Here is an 18,751-nt window from a genome sequence, read left to right as displayed (position 1 = left end):
AATTGAACTGTTTTCACCTCTATGGGATATTTTTGTATCTAATTGCCATTCGATGAATTAATTTTTCTTACTTTTGCCACTCTTTTTATTGGGAACATCTTAAGAGGTTTTTCTTTCTCTTTTTCTTTGTCCCTAGTCTTACCACACTCAAACAATCATTCAGATCTAATGTGACTTCATGGTCAGTTCTATTCTTTAATTGTGTGTTCCATGACAAATATGACACTCTGGCATTGTAAAATTCCCAGAGTTGGCATTACAGTAGAGTGGCAAGGAGCTAGAATAATGGTAAATATGAAAAGATTAAGCTGGGCACTGAATTCTCTTTAAGACTACGGTGTTTCTATGTCTACCAAGAGCATTATTGTGCTGCATCACATATCCATTTTTCATAAGGGTGTTAACCATCTGGTTCCTCTTGTTTTTCCCTTCTCACTTCTTCACATCTGTTGCTTCTCCATCGTTCTACAAAAGCTTACATTCCATATTTCATGCTCATTTCCATAAAAATTCCATATTCATGAGAATGCCTGGATTTTACCTGTATGTCTAAGATAATTACAGTGAAACAGCAGCCAACGTCATAAGAAAGATCATATTCAGATTAGACGGCTCACTGCCATGAAAATCCCTGGCAAGGAATAGCTCCTGGTCATGTTTTGCCTGTCCAGACAGTCATTTGAAAGGAGCACCAGAGTTAGTAGTTTGACACATTCTTCCTGGTTGGGTCACCACATTAAGTGTGCTTAGCTATTTGTAAAGCTATCTGGAGAGAAAGAGCATGTTAAATTGGAAACACATGGACAGAATGATACACGTAGCCTTGGAATTCACAGCTCAGTGCCGCAGAGTTCAATCAGGTGCTTGACATCCTGACAATCTTGTCTCGGTAGGAAAAGAAAAGAAAACACCTGGAAACCCTGGCTTTGGTGGTGATAAGTTCACATTTTGGGGCCATTTGCTTACATTGGTTCTCCTCTGTTTTCCTTTAAATAGGTCTTTCCATCTGCAATTTTTCTCCTTCCATCATCCTCAGACATCCTCAATACCCATCTCTTGTTTCCATCCTGTCATTCTCCCCTAAAATCAATTTAAGTTAAAATCAAAACTGGGTAGCAGGTCAGAGAAGAGATGAGAATTCTCATGGTCCTTTCTCTTGGATACTGGAGTTTCTTTATTTTCTCTGTAGCTTATTCATTGCTACTATCTTTAAAATAAAACATTCCAACTATAATTTATAGAGGCTAGATTCATACTGCTTGGTTGCAAAGACAGTGAAGAGGCAATCTGACATGTAAAAATCAGTAGTATTAATTTCTGTAGGTAATACCTTAGGATATATTTAACATTTGAGTAAATATATAAATATACAGAGCAAACTATACCAAACAGCTTATTTAGAAATTAGCATGTTCCTCTAACTTTATTCTTAGCTCTAGCTAGGTTAAAAGCATTAATATGAGCAGATGTAAATGCATATGAGCATTCTGTCAGGTTTGAGGCAGTGTGTTATCTTAAAAATAATGGTCGACTGGGAGTCAGGGGGCCTTGTGTTTCATATTGGCTTTGCTATTAGTTTGCTCTTTTCAATTTTTAAAAGTAAGAAGGAGGAATTTACATTAGGTAAATGAGGCCATTAAACTCCTGGCTGGATTCAAGAGAACTCAGTGGCCTCAAATGAGGTTAAGTATGTTTGGTAAGTTAATGAGGGCGGGGGGAGCTATGTGAACATTTGGTTTAGATCTGGGTTGGGGAGGTTATTAAAAAGGTTGTTAACCTGTAGAGGGAGGTGTCATAGGAGGTAGAACATTAGAAGATGTTAGAATGGAAAACAGAGACTTTCCTGAGCTGTTGCAAAAGAACTCAAGCTTGAAAAAGATAATAAATGAAATTTCCAGGGACAAATTGAAATTAGAAGCTGAAGTGTGAAAAGAGGTAGTAAGTAACAACACAGACAGGGACAATCTTGAAAAGGGTTTTTCAGTGGAGTAAAAATAATCTTTGAGAAGATCAGAATAAGAGAGTAATTGCTTACAGTTTGTTCAAAGCAGCATGGCACTGACTACCAGCGTGTCCCTCTAAGTCAGGGTTTCTCAACATCAGCTCTGACATTTTGAGTTGAATAATTCTTTGTTGTGTGTGGGGGTCATGTGACTGTAGGATGTTCAGCAGCATCCTTGATCTCTACCCATTAGAAACTGATAACCTCCCCTACCCAAGTCATGACAATCGAAAATGTTTCCAGACATTGCCAAAATTGCCCCCATTTGAGAACCAATGCTTTAAAAGAGTAAGTAATTTGTCAGAGGTCGTATAGTCTAATGGTTAAAAGCTTGGGCTCTGAATACTGAGTTCTAGAACAAGATTCGAGTCCCAGTTCTGTTACCTTTTCCACTGTGGGCCTTGAGCAAATCTCTCAACTTTTCTAAGCGTCACTTTCTTCATTTGTAAAATGGGACTAATAAGATTGCCTACCTTCTGGGGTAATTGTGAAGACTAAATGAGACAACACCTGTGAAAGATTTAGTGTAGTGTATGGCACGTGGCAGCTACTCAATACATACTAGAACTTGTTCTTACTATCATTAGATAGTTATAAAAGGGCACACAAAAAAAAGAGGAGATGAACATAGCTATTTCTGAAAGTAGACTCTTGGGCATCAGAGAGTTTTGGCAACCAAATATCTGGGACTCACTGTACAGGAGTCTTTAGAGGCATTGGCTGGGTGAATCAATTAGTCAATAAATACTATTTTAGCATCTGTTAGGTGCCAAGCTCTATTCTAATGTTGAGTATTGAGACATGAGCAAAACAGACAAAATTTTTGAAGACCTTACATATTAATGAGAAAGGCAGAAAATTAATAGATGTGACTTCAAATTAGTGTGGTATGTCAGACACTACTAACTAGTCATCGAAGTTCATTCTCCCCTTCTTACACCAAAGCTGGCCCATGGCTTCCCAGCTACACTAAGTTTCTAAATTTAAAACTCTACACTAAATAGTATAGTGGCCATATGAGTAAGTGCTTTCTATTAGTCCAAAAACAGAAGTGAAGTCTGCCACTTCCAGGCCTGGCCATAAAACCTTCTTCAAACGGTGTTTAATGACTTTTGTTTCTTTTTGTGAGCTGGAAGGTCACAACAATTATCAGAGTGACTGGAACAATCTTGGAAATCATGTATTAAAAATGGCAGAGCTCATGTCAGCCTGGGTCCCTGAATGACAGTGTGGAGCAAAGACTCCTTCCCTGGCTGCAACCTACAAGATTTGTCTGGACTGTTCAATGGAAATGAAATAAGATCATATTGTGTTTGAGCCGTTGCATATTGGGTTTATTTGTTCATCAATTTTGGTTATCAAATGAACACAGGTGATCTAGAAAGGTTTCTGTGAGGGGAGAATATTTGAGCTGAAATCAGACAAAAGAAAATAAAGCAGCCATATGTGCATCTAAAAGATTGTTTCTAGGGGGAAGAACAAAAAGTGCAAGGATTAGTATTGACAAGTAGCTAATACTAGAGTCCCTGCAATCTAGAGGGTGTATGCTGGTGGGTGAGGTAAGAGCATACAGATAGAAATGGCATTAAGACAAAATGAAAGTTTGGCCTCTGATTCTCCCTGATTTATAAAGACCTCCATGACAATCGGAAGGACTTCTTTTTCTTTTCGCAGAAGAACAACTGGCTCCTTTCTGCCCAAACCTTTTCTTTTTTTTTTGAAATTTGGCACTTCAATTGGCATATACGTCCATCACATAGTAGTTACATGTGTTTAGATTGAAAATTCAGTTGAAGTTGACTTGGGCAAAGACCATATCTGAAGTTATTGGACATAGATTAATGAGGCTCTCTACTGCTTCATCTGATATAGATTAAAAGGGAATCTATTTTGCAAGTTTCTCTGACAAAATGACCAACAGTGCAAGCTCTTGAGATGCCTTAAGTGTCCTGGTAGTGATATGTTGTTCAGACTTCATTGACCCCTGTTCAGTATTTAGCATCTGTGGGTAAGAGCTTTACTTATTTCTGAGCTATATTTTTTCTGTAAATACCTGTTTTCAAATTATCTTGAGATCTCAAGAAGAAAGGTAACTCTTTGATGTGTTAGTATCCCTTTTATTAGGAAAATTAATTTATGCTCAGTATTGTGATGTCTGCCCTGTAACATGGCTGTTTATATAAAATGGAGGCTGCTTTTTGGAGACAACCAATATTATTGTATTATTTTATTTAGCAAAAGTCATATAGATGTTCTGTAATGTTTTTAATGTTATATTGGATATAATACATAGATTAAGTAAAATGGAAACAATCTAGAAAGAAACAACATTATTATATGCTGGTTAGTAAAATCCAATATAATCCTTCCTTCAAATTCCATTCAACTCAGCATGAACTCTTTGGTGCTCCCATCTTAGAAGGGAAGATTCATTCTCTATTTGTTATATATATCAACAGGATTATAGCAAATAAATTTATGAACTTGGGGTGGAGGTCTTGAAGTTCTGAAAAAGAAAATGAAAAAAGTTTAGTGTATAACATTTTGCAATGTTATTCTCCATAACTTAGTCTCATAAGGTACTTAGAAGAATGCAAGAAGTGCTGCTTTTTAGCAGACTATTTTATTTCATCTATGAACAATCAGTCCTTCATTCCCAGACTTCCTTCTCTCAGAAAAGAACACCATTTTCCACCTAATTACTCAAGACAAAATCCAGGAGTTATTCTTGTTTACTTTCCATTCCTTATTCCTTTTTTCCCCCAAGACTTCATTTTAGTCTTATAGCTCCTACCTCCCAATATATTTTAAATTAATCTACTCATTTCTATCTCTATTATAAACCAAACATCATTTTTAATTGACCTCCAATAACAGGTTTCACTGATTTCTATTCTTGTTCTCCGTAATTCATTATTCATACAGTACCCAGAATGATCTCTTAAAGTCACCAAACATCATAGCTAAATGAAACCCAACTTTCTTGCCCTGACTTATAAAGTACCGCATGTTCTGATCCTTGCCTATTCTTCCTACTTTATTTTATACTATTCTTTCCTTGTTCCTTACTCTCCAACCCCATTGAACAGACCAAACGTGTTCCCACTTTAGGGCATTGTATTACCTGTCCATTTTGTATGGAATGCTCTTGTCTGTGATCTTTTCATGGTTACCTCCTTCTACTTGCTGCTGTGTTCGTAGTGAGTAGAACAGTTCCTGTTAATGTAGCAGGCGTGGAACAAATATTTGTTGAAAGAGAGCTAATGGGAAAATGGATCCTTTTGCAATGTGGAAGACAGTGACATAATAGGCTGATGACACATGGTCATATACCGATGGGGGATGCAGGTTTTCCTTTTGAATTTTATCACGTGGTACTGAAGGTCTGTGGACTCCTTAGAGAAGGATTAAGCAAACGTTTCCTTTTAAAACGGTTCTTTCTGTAGATCGCATTTTCAGTTTCTGTATTCTCTGCCTATTTTTCATGGCATATTCTAAAGAAGCACAGACCCTTTAGATGGGAATATGCAATAAGAGTAAATCAACCCAAAGTGATCATAATAGTCTCATTTCCTGCTTCCTGTATATCTCTCTCATGGGTATGGAGTTCTTCGTAAGTAGGATTGAAGATGAATATTTGATAGAGGATTGGGCCCCAGGATGTTTTTCACTCACTAAATCTTTTACATCTTCTAATTCTAGAGTTTCCAGAAATCAAGTTATATCCCAGTTCATACTTCTTTTCCACAGGCACCTTCTAAACCAGATTAACCTGTCATTCTAACTTATCTCTGAATTTTTTTATTCATTTGTTGCTGTGGAACATTTGCTTCTGTGTTCAGAATGAGTCTATACTTTGTTTCTGTGTAGTGTGAAAAATGACATGGTACTATATCAATCTGATGGCATTTGCTAGGATATCTAGAAGGTCAAAACTGGCTTCTTTTGAGTGAGTTCTAAAATGAAACAGACAGAAAGAAACTTAAAACATTTCTTAAAGTTGCAAGCCAAATGATGCAGACTATAGTGAAGACATGAATAAAACAAATTGCATCTCTTCCCTTAGAGCTCGAGTTACCCTAGTATATCCCTCTCTGTTCCTCAGATAGGAAGCAGACATGCTCTCGGCACCTTTTCACGCTAAGCTTCAAATCAGTGGCTGGCACTTGGTTGTTGAATGAAGGCTTTCTGGGTTTTGATCCTGATGATTCATCTAAAGTATATGAAAGTTTATGAAAAGCATACCTAGACATTTAGTTTAACTATATATTTTGGAACACTAGATTTTAAACCCTGTTTAGGTTATTGATCATGTCTAAGCTGTGTTATGTAAATTCCGGAAGAATTTCTGAGATCAAAGGAGAAAGACCCGCCTCTTTCTGTAATAGGAGTACAGGTTTGTTTTCTATAGACACTAGCATTACTGTTTTGGGTTTATAAATAGCTCCTTTTTTTTTTTTTTTATAAAGTAACATGTATGATGCCATGCAATGTTAAATATATTTTGATTGCTATATATTTATTTATAAATGGAAACTATTTGAGTCTAAAATTTCAAACTTGAAAATTTACAGAAATGCTCATTTGAAAAGATAGCATAATCATTCTTATAAATTCTTTCAAAATAAAGTGACCTTTAGAAAGTCTTGAAATGCTCAGTTTTCTCACGTCTGTGGTCTGTGCAAACCTGTGTGTTGTATTTTCCTTCTTGTATATAGATGAGTTGATAATATATTTTATACCAAATAAACAAACAAAACCAGAAACTCAAGATTTAAGTTTATGCAGGTTCTGAGGTATGAGAAAATGATGAGGACAGTTAAATGTGGATTTGTTGCATGTTCTTTAGCTAAATTGTCATTTCATTTGGATAGGTCCCTTTTTTTCTAGTCCTGGTTATTAAGATGGTGGGTCAATTCCACTGAGTTCTAAACAGAAGGTAGAAGATAGGCAGCTAAAAGGAAAGGAAATAAGCTGCTTCATTTAAGCAAAAGAAAAAAAGAAGCTAATCTCCCAGCTGGGACTTTGCCCATTTCTACAGGCTCTGAGCCACAGTATCAATTGCTGTCAACACTATTTATGTGGAAAATTGCATTGACATAGTGTAATTGGTTCTGCATATAATTGTAACACAATGAAGCAAAATAGCCTATCCAGGGCACTCAACACCATAATTAGTCAGAAGACCGGACATAATGTAAAACTCAGGAAGGAGAGGAGAAAACACATAGGAAGGCATTTTGGAAGTGAAGTGAGACAGAGCATAAGAAAAGTTTTTGATATTTTAAAGTTTAACATGATGATCGACTTCCTGTAATATTTTCAAACTGGTTAAAAAACAAGCAAAGAATTATTTTGGAACCTTGCTTTTTCTTCTACCACTTTGGGACTAGAAGGTTTATTCCTCCAATATTTAATGGGCAGTGACCTAGAGAGTCTGGAGCTGGATCTGGTGCCTTGAAATGAACACTGTTGCATTGCTACTCTGAAAGTAGTCAGGGCCATGTCTCCTTCTCTGGTGAAAAATTTTATGTTTTCTCTTTTCAGATAAGTTTAAGAAAACTAAAGATCAGGACAATTAAAATCCCACAGACAAGCTTACAACCAATGACTGCATACTGACTAGACTGATGATTTCTTTTATTACTGACAAATAGAACCCCAACTTCAAATTTTGTCATCTCCTCTACATCATCTTTTCACCCAGTATCTCAGTTCTTGATTCACACTCTCATAATTTTATCAGTGTATTTCTAAATTGCTGCTACTGTAGAGTGGTGATAAGTATACAATTAGAGTGATACTTTTTTTGCTGGAGAAATAAAATCTGCCCAGTTGTAATGCTTATGTGATTATACAGAGCAAGATTGTCAAACACACATAAGATTTAGATGGATAGACATACACACAAGTGTACGCATGTTTATTCTTCATTAAAAATACACATTCTATATATATATGTGTATTTTTCGCAATGTACTGTTTGTATAATCCTTCCTACTTGATATATGCCTTTTTAATAGGTTATTAAAGGATAAACTAAAGGGGTTATATTAATCTACAGAAATAAACATAAGTATTGATATTAGTTTACCTATAAAGTAAGTTCTTTGAAATATGAAATTTATTAGTGAAGCTTTTTTGGCTAATAATATATTTATTTGAATTAAAAAATAAAGCCTTAGGAAATCTGACTTGAGGCGCACATGATTATCTTAAGTTATCATATCACCTATCATGGAAAGAAAGGTGAAATATTAAATATGAGCAATTATAAAGATTACAACCCTCATTATCATGTTCTTAAGCTACCACAGTGGAGGGGAGATGCAATCCTCCATTTAAAATGTTTTGGAATTGAAATAGTTGCATTGAGGTATATTACATGACAATTTCAGAAACTTAATTCTCCATCTAGTTTCTATCACTGTAAAGGCCAGTCTATCTGCTGCCTCTTCCTTTCTTTTCTTTAAGATACTTATCCTCTATGATTTCACTGCTCAAATACAGGCTCTTCTGACCACTGATGGTTATGACTGAAGTAAATATAACCTTTTATTTTTCCCTCTATCACAGACCACTTAAAGTATTCTTCCTTCAAAATACTTCAACAAATCCTGCTGATACAGAACCTTCTCCTACATTTCTAAATGCTCAAATACTAAATACCAACTGCTTGGAAAATGCATAATTCTATAATGGTCAAAATATTCAGTTCTTTCCCTAAAGTAAAACAGCTCTTATTTTAACCAGTTCTGACATGCTTGATCCTCTTGTAGAGATTTACTGTTCAAAGAAATTAATAACCAAATGTGGGGAAGGGACGCACATTTACTGAAAGTTTACTCTATGTTCGGCACTTCACATGCGATTTCAGTTAATTATTTCAATGGTACTGTGAGATGACACTCAGAAAGTTCAAGTAATTGCAAAATTCATGAATATTTGAGCCGACCTACCAACTTGATAAGTTCACTTGACTCTAAAACCCATGCTTTGACCAGCAGAAAGCCTGTAGCTTATCAAAGAAAAGAACTATTGATGCTTTAAAACATACATTTAATGGAATTGAGAATCAGGTATCCTGGTTTTGAGTTTATACCTAGAGTTAGAAAAATGGCTTAAACATTAACTTGCATTTTTTTCTTCAACTATATAGAGCAGCTTTTCTCAAACTTTTTCTTTTTTTTTTCTTTATAACTCCCCTAAGGAGACATTTTAGATTTTTTTTTTTTTCTGATTGTCCCCTTCCCCATGAAATTGTAATATATTTGCATATGTACTGTGAACCTTTGGAAGGCCACAAAGCATTGTAACAAAAATTTTTGCTCTCTTGGGATATTGCCCCTGTTGAGGCTGCATGATATAGACTATTGCTCTAATCCACCATCACTATTTACAGGAGCAGGCAGAGTGCAACAAGCACAGCTTTGGCGGACTTGGGCTTTGGCGGACTTGGACTAATCCTTGCCTGGCTTCTGGTTCTATCACTTGTTACCTGCAAGAGTTGGGGCAAGTGACATAACCTCTCTGGGCCCCAGTTTGCTCCTCAGGAAAATGGTATTTCTACCTCATAAAGTTGTTGTGAGAGTTAAAAACGATGGTATCTTTAAAGAGCCTAGCAAGAGCCAGCAAAATTCTCAAACAGTTTTAGCTCCTTTTCTTCCCTTCTATGAAGAATTATCACTAGACTCTACATTTTCCAGGAATAGTGCTTTGGAGCATCAGACTAGAATTTGGGAAACTTGGGTTGTGATACAAAATCTGACCTACCTAAATGTGGTTTTTCTCTGTAAGATGAGAGTGCTCATTTCTAAGTTTATTTTAGGCTTTTCAGTATGTGATTTTGTAATATCACACTCCACCCTCCCACGGGCATAAAAGAATTAATCACATTTAAAAGTGTTACTGACACTTTTAATCTCAGTGCCAAAAAATATTGCAAGTGTGTTTCCCCCTCCACACATTCTTCAGAACCTGAAGAATGTTAAGAGTTAAAGAACCACATATAACCATGGGTGGTACCAATTAGCCCCCAAAAAGAAATTTTATTTTTACTAAAAACTGTATTCCTTAGTGACTTCCTAGGGATCATTTTTCTGGATACCTAGATGAAAGAAACTAGCCATATTGCTAATTTCACTTTAATTATAGCTGTTATAGGGTGGAAAGATAGATAACATTAGATAATTGGAGCTGAATTTAAAGAATAAAAACCAATTAACAAGTAAACAATTTTTCTGTGTACTGGTGTTAACACCAGTCAGGATTCAGTGCACAGCAGAAAGATCTAAAACTTGAAGAACAAGCAACCTAAGCATTAAAAGTGCTTATGCTTCCCACAATCACTAAAGAGCTTGCTTAGGTAGTATAGAAAAAGAAGAACACGGGGATAGTTTAAAGCTCCTCTTGGAATGTAGGTAGTATATTTTACATGTTTATTTGTGTTTTTATTTATTTGGAATTATTTCAGACGAACAAAAATGTGTAAAGAATACTCTTAACGAACAGCCATGTATCCACAACTGGCTTACCCAAGGGAAACATTACAAACCCAGTCAAAATCCCTCATGGGTCTTTCCTAATTGTAAACCCTTCCTTTCCCTGTAGAGGTATATCCTCTCCTGAATTTGATATTTATCATTTCCATGCATTTCTTTCTTTCTCCCTCCCTCCCTCCCCCCCTCTCTCTTTCTTTCTTTCTCTTTTTCTCTCTCTCTCTCTCTTTCTCTCTCCCTTTCTTTCTCTTTCTTTTTCTCTTCCTCTCTCCCTTTCTTTCTCCCTCTTTCTTTCTTTCTTTCTTTCTTTCTTTCTTTCTTTCTTTCTTTCTTTCTTTCTTTCTTTCTTTCTTTCTTTCTTTCTCTCTCTCTCTCTCTCTCTCTCTCTCTCTCTCTTTCTTTCTCCCTCTCTCTTTCTCTCTCCCTTTCTTTCTCTCTCTCTCTTTCTTTCTTTTCTTTTCTTTCTCCCTTTCTTTCTTTCAATATGCATAGCTCTCTTAACTATAAGTAGAGTTGTTTGGCATGCTTTACATTTTACAAGACAGATATCACAATGTATGTGTTTTTTCCCCAGTGTTAGGTTTATGTACTCAGTTTATTTTTGAGTACTTTATTTTAAATGGTTAAGTGGTTTTTATATAATTATACACTCTTTTACATTATGCTATTATTAATTTTAATAAAAAATTGATTTGACTCATGTTGCATATTTGTAAGTCACTTTCAAGGTGGTAGCCATATAAATATCTTTTGAAATAATTCATAATAAACATATCATTCATAATATATGAACCTGTTCATTAGTTTACTGGTAAAATGATATTTAAATGATTTCCTAGTCAAGGACAGTTCTAGGTATCAAAAATTCAGCAGTGAGCAAAACAACTTTGTTCTTCTCTTATGGGCCTTGCAGCCTAATGGGAAGACAAAGCTTAAATTACACAAATAATCCCACACATTAATATATAATACTTTAAACAGAAATCCGTTGATTGCCTTCTATGAATTAAAACAGTTAATCAAATCAGTGAAAATCTTTGCTCCTGCAGGACGCACACTCCGGTTGGGTAGTTGTGGGAGGGCAAGGCAGACATGGAGTAAACGAGATGAGCTAAGAGCGAGCAAGATAGGTAAGTAAAACAAAAAGTACCTTTAAAGGTGACATATGCTATGGGGGAAAATAAAGGAAGGAGGGTCTAGGCAGTAAGGGAGGGTTGCAGTTTCAAATATACTGTCCACAGAAGTCCTCACTTCTGAGTAAGTACGTGAAGGAAATGAGGGGAGGTGAGAGACTGAGCACGTGGGGACACGTGAAGAGCGCTCGAGGCAGAGGGAATGCAAGTACAAGGACCTAAGGTCAGAGCAGTGATCAGCATCGTTTTCAAAAGATAGCAATGGGCAGGATACGAGTGTGTGAAAGGAAGAGCAGTAGGATTGCGATCAGAGAGGGAGAGGGAGTGGTGATGTGGGATGGATTGATTGATGTGCCACTGTAAGTACTTTGGCTTTTACTTGGAGTGAGATGTAAAACCACTGGAGGGTTTTAGTGAGAAGATGGCATGATCCTACTTCTGTTTGAATGGCATCACTCTACAGGTTACGTTGAAAATAGAATGAACTGGGCATAAGAGCAGAAGCAGGGAGGCCAGTTTATATAATAATTTGGTAAAGGATCATGGTAGCTAAATTCATAGAAGTAAGACTGTTCTATCCCATAAAAAGTTTACAAGGAGAAAAGAAAGCAATAAAGTTATAGTGGTGTGAGGATGTAAGAGAAGATACACTTCTGACATAAATTCATGTTGTATGAAAGATGATGGGAATGTAATTTTTTGTAAAGTAGGTACTTTGCTATGGGAAAAACATCTTGAAAAATCTAGAAATCAACAAAATTTTGTGTTTCCTCCTCTGTGTTTTCATGGTACCTTGTGCGAATTACTATGTGAACATCTGTCTCACCACCCTTTATTGTAATTGTTTATTTATACATCTGTCTACCCTGTAAAACTGTGGACTCCTTTGGGGAAGGACATAGATGTTGTTAGTCTGCTTTTCATTATTGCTAAAATGGTTCTGGGCATGTAGTAGGCACTTAATAAATTCACATTGAATGAATTCAATGAGTTAAAAGAAAAAGGTGTGATTTTTCGCTAGTCTGAGTGAACTAGTCAATATCAGGCATCTCTACTTTCTGTATCTTTTAATAGAGGGTGTTGGTGGCTTGTTGGCTCTGGGCATCTAATTGCTTCCTGGCCTGGAATTGTGGGAATGTACTCAAATGTATTTGCTGTATTTGTGTATTTGCTATTATCACACAGTGTACCATTATCCCCAGGAATATTACCTTATTGCTGACTTTTGTTTTTTTTTTTTTTTTTTTAGTACCCTGAAGTACTCTAGGATATGTGCCTGAGAATAAATTGTGTATCTGATCTAACCTGCATCACGGGGAGGGGTTAGGACATTTTTCCCTGCGTAGAGGGAGAATTTGTTGGCCAGCTTATATGAAAAAATTCCATTTCTCAAATGATCCCATCTGCAAATGAAATTCATTATTGTTATTTATCATTTGTTGAGCACAAACTGTGTAGTCAGTGCTATTAAAAAAATCCCTCAAACCAAAAAAACTCAAAAACACATGGGGGATGACATGGTCCGTGCCTCAGGGCTTAACAATCCACGCCAGGCATAGCATGCAATTCATATATGACAATAGCAGTAAAAGTGACTGCATCTTGGAAGTGACAGGCTCCTGGAGATTATTGTTATGTTTTTATGATTACAGAGGGCTTACAAAGACATTCTGTCTGAAAAAACTTATTAAAATGAAAATTAAAATTTAGGAGTAATATTTAAAGAGGAAAGAAGTGGTCAAGTGATAGATTGTTAGTTTGACCTGATCCTAGAGTGAACTCAAGTGCTTATCTATGTGAGGAGGACACTGGTGAGTAAAAAATTGATCTGGGTTAAGTAAAGAAGACCATATCCATGACTAATCTGCAGCATGCATTTCATTGCACTTGAATGCATTTCATTCATTCAGTATGAATCTTCATTCTAATAGTGGAGTCATCATAAGTTCTGGTATTTATGAGAAGAGGTGTGATAAAATAGGAAACACCAGTTAAATCAATTAGAGTAAACTTAGAGAAGAGAATTTTCCCCCTAAATTTCCCTGAGTTTTAATACACATTTAAATGACTCAAATGCAATGGCAGAATGTGTAAGAGATTCCAGACGAATAGCACAAGATTTGGATGAGATATGCAAAAAGATAATGCTGTTTCTCTAAAACAGTAGGGCATTGGAGAACATTTGTTAAAGTATCATGCTTCAAGAAATTGAAAGAGAGAAATGTACACCTGAAATTTTTTCTAAATCACACAGCTGGGAGAACAGACTTAGAGGTTGAATCAGGCATTTTCCTCATCAGCTTTTGTGGGTTGGAAGCAGAGGCTACAGTCAGATTATCTAAAATATTGTTTAAAAATTATAGTAGATATTCTAAGAATATCTACTATATTCGAAAGGACAAAAGGTTCATTCGGTTTTTTCTGTAACATGGCTCGAGTGGCACCTAGTTGTCTTTAACTTCATTCGAAACAATTTTGTTAGAGTCTGTGTGACAGCTGTCATATCAGCATGCATTTAAAAAAAGACTTATCAAAATTGGTGAATTTTTGTGCATCCATTTTGATATTGAAGATGGAAGAAAAAAAGCAACATTTTTGGCATATTATGCTTTACTATTTCAAGAAAGGTAAAAATGCAACTGAAATACACAAAAAGATTTGTGCAGTGTATGGAGAAGGTGCTGTGACTGATCGAACGTGTCAAAAGTGGTTTGCGAAGTCTCGTGCTGGAGATTTCTCGCTGGACGATGCTCCACGGTCGGGTAGACCAGTTGAAGTTGATAGCGACCAAATCGAAACAGTAATTGAGAACAATCAACGTTATACCACGCGGGAGAGAGCCGACATACTCATAGTATCCAAATCAAGCGTTGAAAATCATTTGCACCAGCTTGGTTTATGTGAATCGCTTTGATGTTTGGGTTCCACGTAAGTTAAGCGAAAAAAACCTTCTTGACCGTATTTCCGCATGCGATTCTCTACTGAAATGTAATGAAAGCGTTTTGTTTTTAAAACAAATTGTGACGGGTGATGAAAAGTGGATACTGTACAATAATGTGGAACAGAAGAGATCGTGGGGCAAGCGAAATGAACCACCACCAACCACACCTTCCAAAGAAGGTGATGTGTATATGGTGGGATTGGAAGGGAGTCCTCTGTTGTGATCTCCTTCTGGAAAACTAAACGATTCGTTCCAACAAGTACTGCTCTCAATTAGACCAACTGAAAGTGGCACTTGACAAAAAGCATCCAGAATTAGTCAACAGAAAATGCATAATCTTCCATCAGGATAATGCAAGACCTCCTGTTTCTTTGATGACCAGGCAAAAACTGTTACAGCTTGGCTGGGAAGTTCTGATTCATCCACCGTATTCACCAGACATTGCACCTTTGGATTTCCATTTATTGCAGTCTTTACAGAATGCTCTTAATGGAAAAAAAATTTCAATTCCCTAGAAGACTGTAAAAGGCACGTGGAACAGTTCTTTGCTCAAAAAGATAAAAAATTTTGGGAAGATGGAATTATGAAGTTGCCTGAAAAATGGCAGAAGGTAGTGGAACAAAAGGGTGAATATGTTGTTCAATAAAGTTCTTGGTGAAAATGAAAAGTGTGTTTTTTATTTTTACTTAAAAAATGAAGGCACTTTTTGGCCCAACCAATATCTCTTTTCCCTTTAGTTTAGAGAAAAAGTTGTTCTTCTGTGTCTCTAAATATCTCTCCCTGTGTTCTAAAGATCACATCTCCACTCCAGGAGTTCTCCAGTTTCATAATTATTGTACCTCTCTTTGTTCCTCTAATATTTATTTTCTCTACTATATTAGTGTTCAACAAAGGCAGCAGAAAAACTTATATAGGGTTTTGACTATGCAGCTGTAGGAGCTGTTAGGTTGAGTGGTCTCTGTAAGGCTCCTCATATCTGAAGCTGGAGCTTTAACTTCTCAAGGTAGACAATCAGAAAAGGTGGAAGTAAGGTGGGAGAGAGCAAGAATAAGCTGGAAACTGAAAACACAAGCTGGAGTCCATGAGGATGGACCAAAACCTGTATTAGTTCTTTTCCCTCTGACTTTGGTGGTGTCTTACAGAAGCCAGGGCCATCATCATAGAGTTAAACACTTTTTCTTGGCCCAGAAGTCTGAGAAGCTGAAGTAATATCCATTGTAAGGTGGAGAAGTTGCATACCTGGCTTCTGCCTCGTGTTATATGATAAGCGGTGTGTATGAGCTACAGAATAGTTGCTGCTTCACTTTCATCATCCAAATCTCCATCCATAAGAATCTCTCTTGTGGTCCACTCTGAACAAACATGCACAGGAAAGAGAATTCTGGGAAATGTAGTTTTCCAGCAAGTTGACATATTACAAAGCCACCACAATCTACCCTTTGTCAACTTGGCAGCCATATACATTTCCTTAAAACTTATTTAACCTCAGTATAAAGACAGTAACGGAGTAATATTCTGATTAACGTGATTCAGCTGTCCCATGTACAACTGATCACATGCCAACCATTTCTCCTCAAAAGGATACAAAGTCTCTTCTGTTTCTTGGAGTCATATTCATTCTTCTTGTAGTTGATTCATATACCTTCTTTGACATCCTGTAACTTAAATACTGAGATGTAGAGTTAGCTAGTATTAATGTACCTTATGTTAGATAATAAGAGGATGAGAGAGGGGAAGAAAACAAATATATTTGGTGTATATATATGTATTTGGTTATTATATATGTATATAAATGTTACATGTGTTAAGATATACATGTATATATACATATACAATAAATACATATGCATATAGTGTATACACACAAACATATTCATATAAAATAAGAAGGAAAACCCTATAACTAGTATAGTCCTCATTTCTGCAGCTAGTTATGTGGTCATAGCTAGTTATTCCATATTTCTTTGCTCTCAGCAAGCACTTGAGCCAGTTGTGATTCCTTACATGGTAGGGTGACTGAAATGTTCATTCCTGAATCATATGGGTTATTGGCAGTCCTGGCTGAATTGGGTTGTTGTAGTTCTCTATTGACTTTAATCACAGGATATGGGAGTTGTAGAAGCAACCTTGATGATCTACTGAATTCCAGAAATATTCCTCCCTACCCTCATTGTCATTCTCAAGTTTACCTTGATAATCAGGATCAATCACCCAGCTAGTAGAGTAACCCCTTTCTTTGCTGGCTAATTCAGTGATAGGAGGAGCGAAAGAGGCCAGATGGTAGTCTCAACTTGTTGCTTAGTGAAATCATTCTCATGTCCCTTGGTGGAAGCATTTCTCCTTTTGGAACTAAAGTTCTCCAAACCAACAAAACTAAAATTTCAGGAATGAGAAGCAAAAATTTTGCTAGTGGATCATCAGGGATCACTCTCATCTCCACATTTTTTCTAGAGAAGTTCAATAACTGGTGACTTTATTATTATTATTTTTTTACTTTTATTGGAGTATAGTTGATTTGAAATGTTGTGTTAGTTTCTACTGTACAGCAAAGTGAATCAGTTATACATATACATATATCCACTTTTTTTTAGATTCTTTTCCCATATAGGTCATTACAGAGTACTGAGTAGAGTTCCCTGTACTATACAGTAAGTCCTTCTTAGTTATTCATATCCACATCTCGATTCCTGCAGCCATGAATTCTATCAATAGGAATGGGAGAAATAGCACCACATCACCATACGTTCGATATTGACTTAGAACATACATCACAACCTGGAGAACATTGCTTGAGCCCTCCAAGATATTTTCACCTACCTGGCACCGTAACTGAGTGTTCCAAAGGCCATTCCACTATTCTATCAAGCCAACTACTTCTGGGTGATGGAAAATATGGTTAAACCAGTGAATTCCATGAGCATGGACCCAGTGCCACACTTAATTTGCTGTAAAATGATTTTATTGGTCAGAAGTGATGCTGTGTGGAACACCATAATAGTGAATAAGGCATTCTTTTCACCTCTGGATGGTTGTTTTTGGCATAAGAATTGTGTGCAAGGAAGGCAAATTCATATCTAAATTGTCTATTCCAATAAGAAAAAAGTATTACCTCTTCCAAGATGGAAGTAATTCAATGTAATTATTTGCCCCCAGGTAGCTGGCTGATTACCTGGGTAATGGTGCCATATTAAGAGCTTTGTGTTGGTCTCTACTGTTGGCAAATTGGACACTCAATGCTGGCTGTAGCTAGGTTGGCTTTGGTGAGTCAAAGTCTAGCTGCTGAGCCCAGGCGTAAACTCTATCCCTGCTACCATGGCCCCTCTTTATGGACCCATTAGGCAATGGCACGAATGACTGGGAAAGGAAGCTGAATGACACCTCCAGAATGGGTCATTCTATCTACCTGATTATTAAAAGCTTTTACTGCAAGCTTTTTCTGTTTTTAACAATCACCCTTTTGTGAGTATTCACATGGGAGACAAAATTTCATGCTCCATGCCTTCTGGGAGAGGTATGTATACATACTTCTTTCCTAGATTTCCTTGTCACCAGTTTTCCGATTATGATTCTTCCATGTCCCTGACCATCCAGCCAAACTGTCATCCATAGCCCATGTATTAATGCAGATCCATACCTCTGGTCATATTTCCTTCCAGGCAAAATGAACAATCAGATGCACTGCTCAAAATTCTGCCCAATGGGAGGATTTCTGTTCACCACTGTCCTTCAAGGATATCCCAGAAGAGGGCTAGAGGGATGCAGTTGTACATTTTGGGGGAGTGCCTGTACACTGTGCAGCAAGCCTGAGTTGTTTTTCTTCCTCAGTTAACTGTTCATAAGGGACAACCCATGAGGCTGTAGGTGTGGGCTGAGATAGAGAGTAGCACCCTCAGGTGCGATTTTTGTTGCCTCTAAAATTCAAAGAGGGTTACTAGGCATTCTGCCTTTTTCTTAGTGGTAGATGAGGTAGGTGCAGCCACTTATCCTTCACTTTGGAAGGAATGTCTTGACATGTTTCAGATTATGGAATCCCTAGAAATTTCACTGAGGTGTGAGGACCTTGACTCTTTGTAGGATTTATTTCTTACCTTCTGGCACACAGATGTCTTAATGTGTCTAGAGTAATTAATATTTCTTGTTCACAAGGCCCATCATCATAATATCATCAATGTAATGG

This window comes from Eschrichtius robustus, chromosome 4 (assembly GCF_028021215.1).
Source record: "Eschrichtius robustus isolate mEscRob2 chromosome 4, mEscRob2.pri, whole genome shotgun sequence".
Taxonomy (NCBI): Eukaryota; Metazoa; Chordata; class Mammalia; order Artiodactyla; family Eschrichtiidae; genus Eschrichtius; species Eschrichtius robustus.
Note: the sequence above shows the minus strand (reverse complement) of the source record.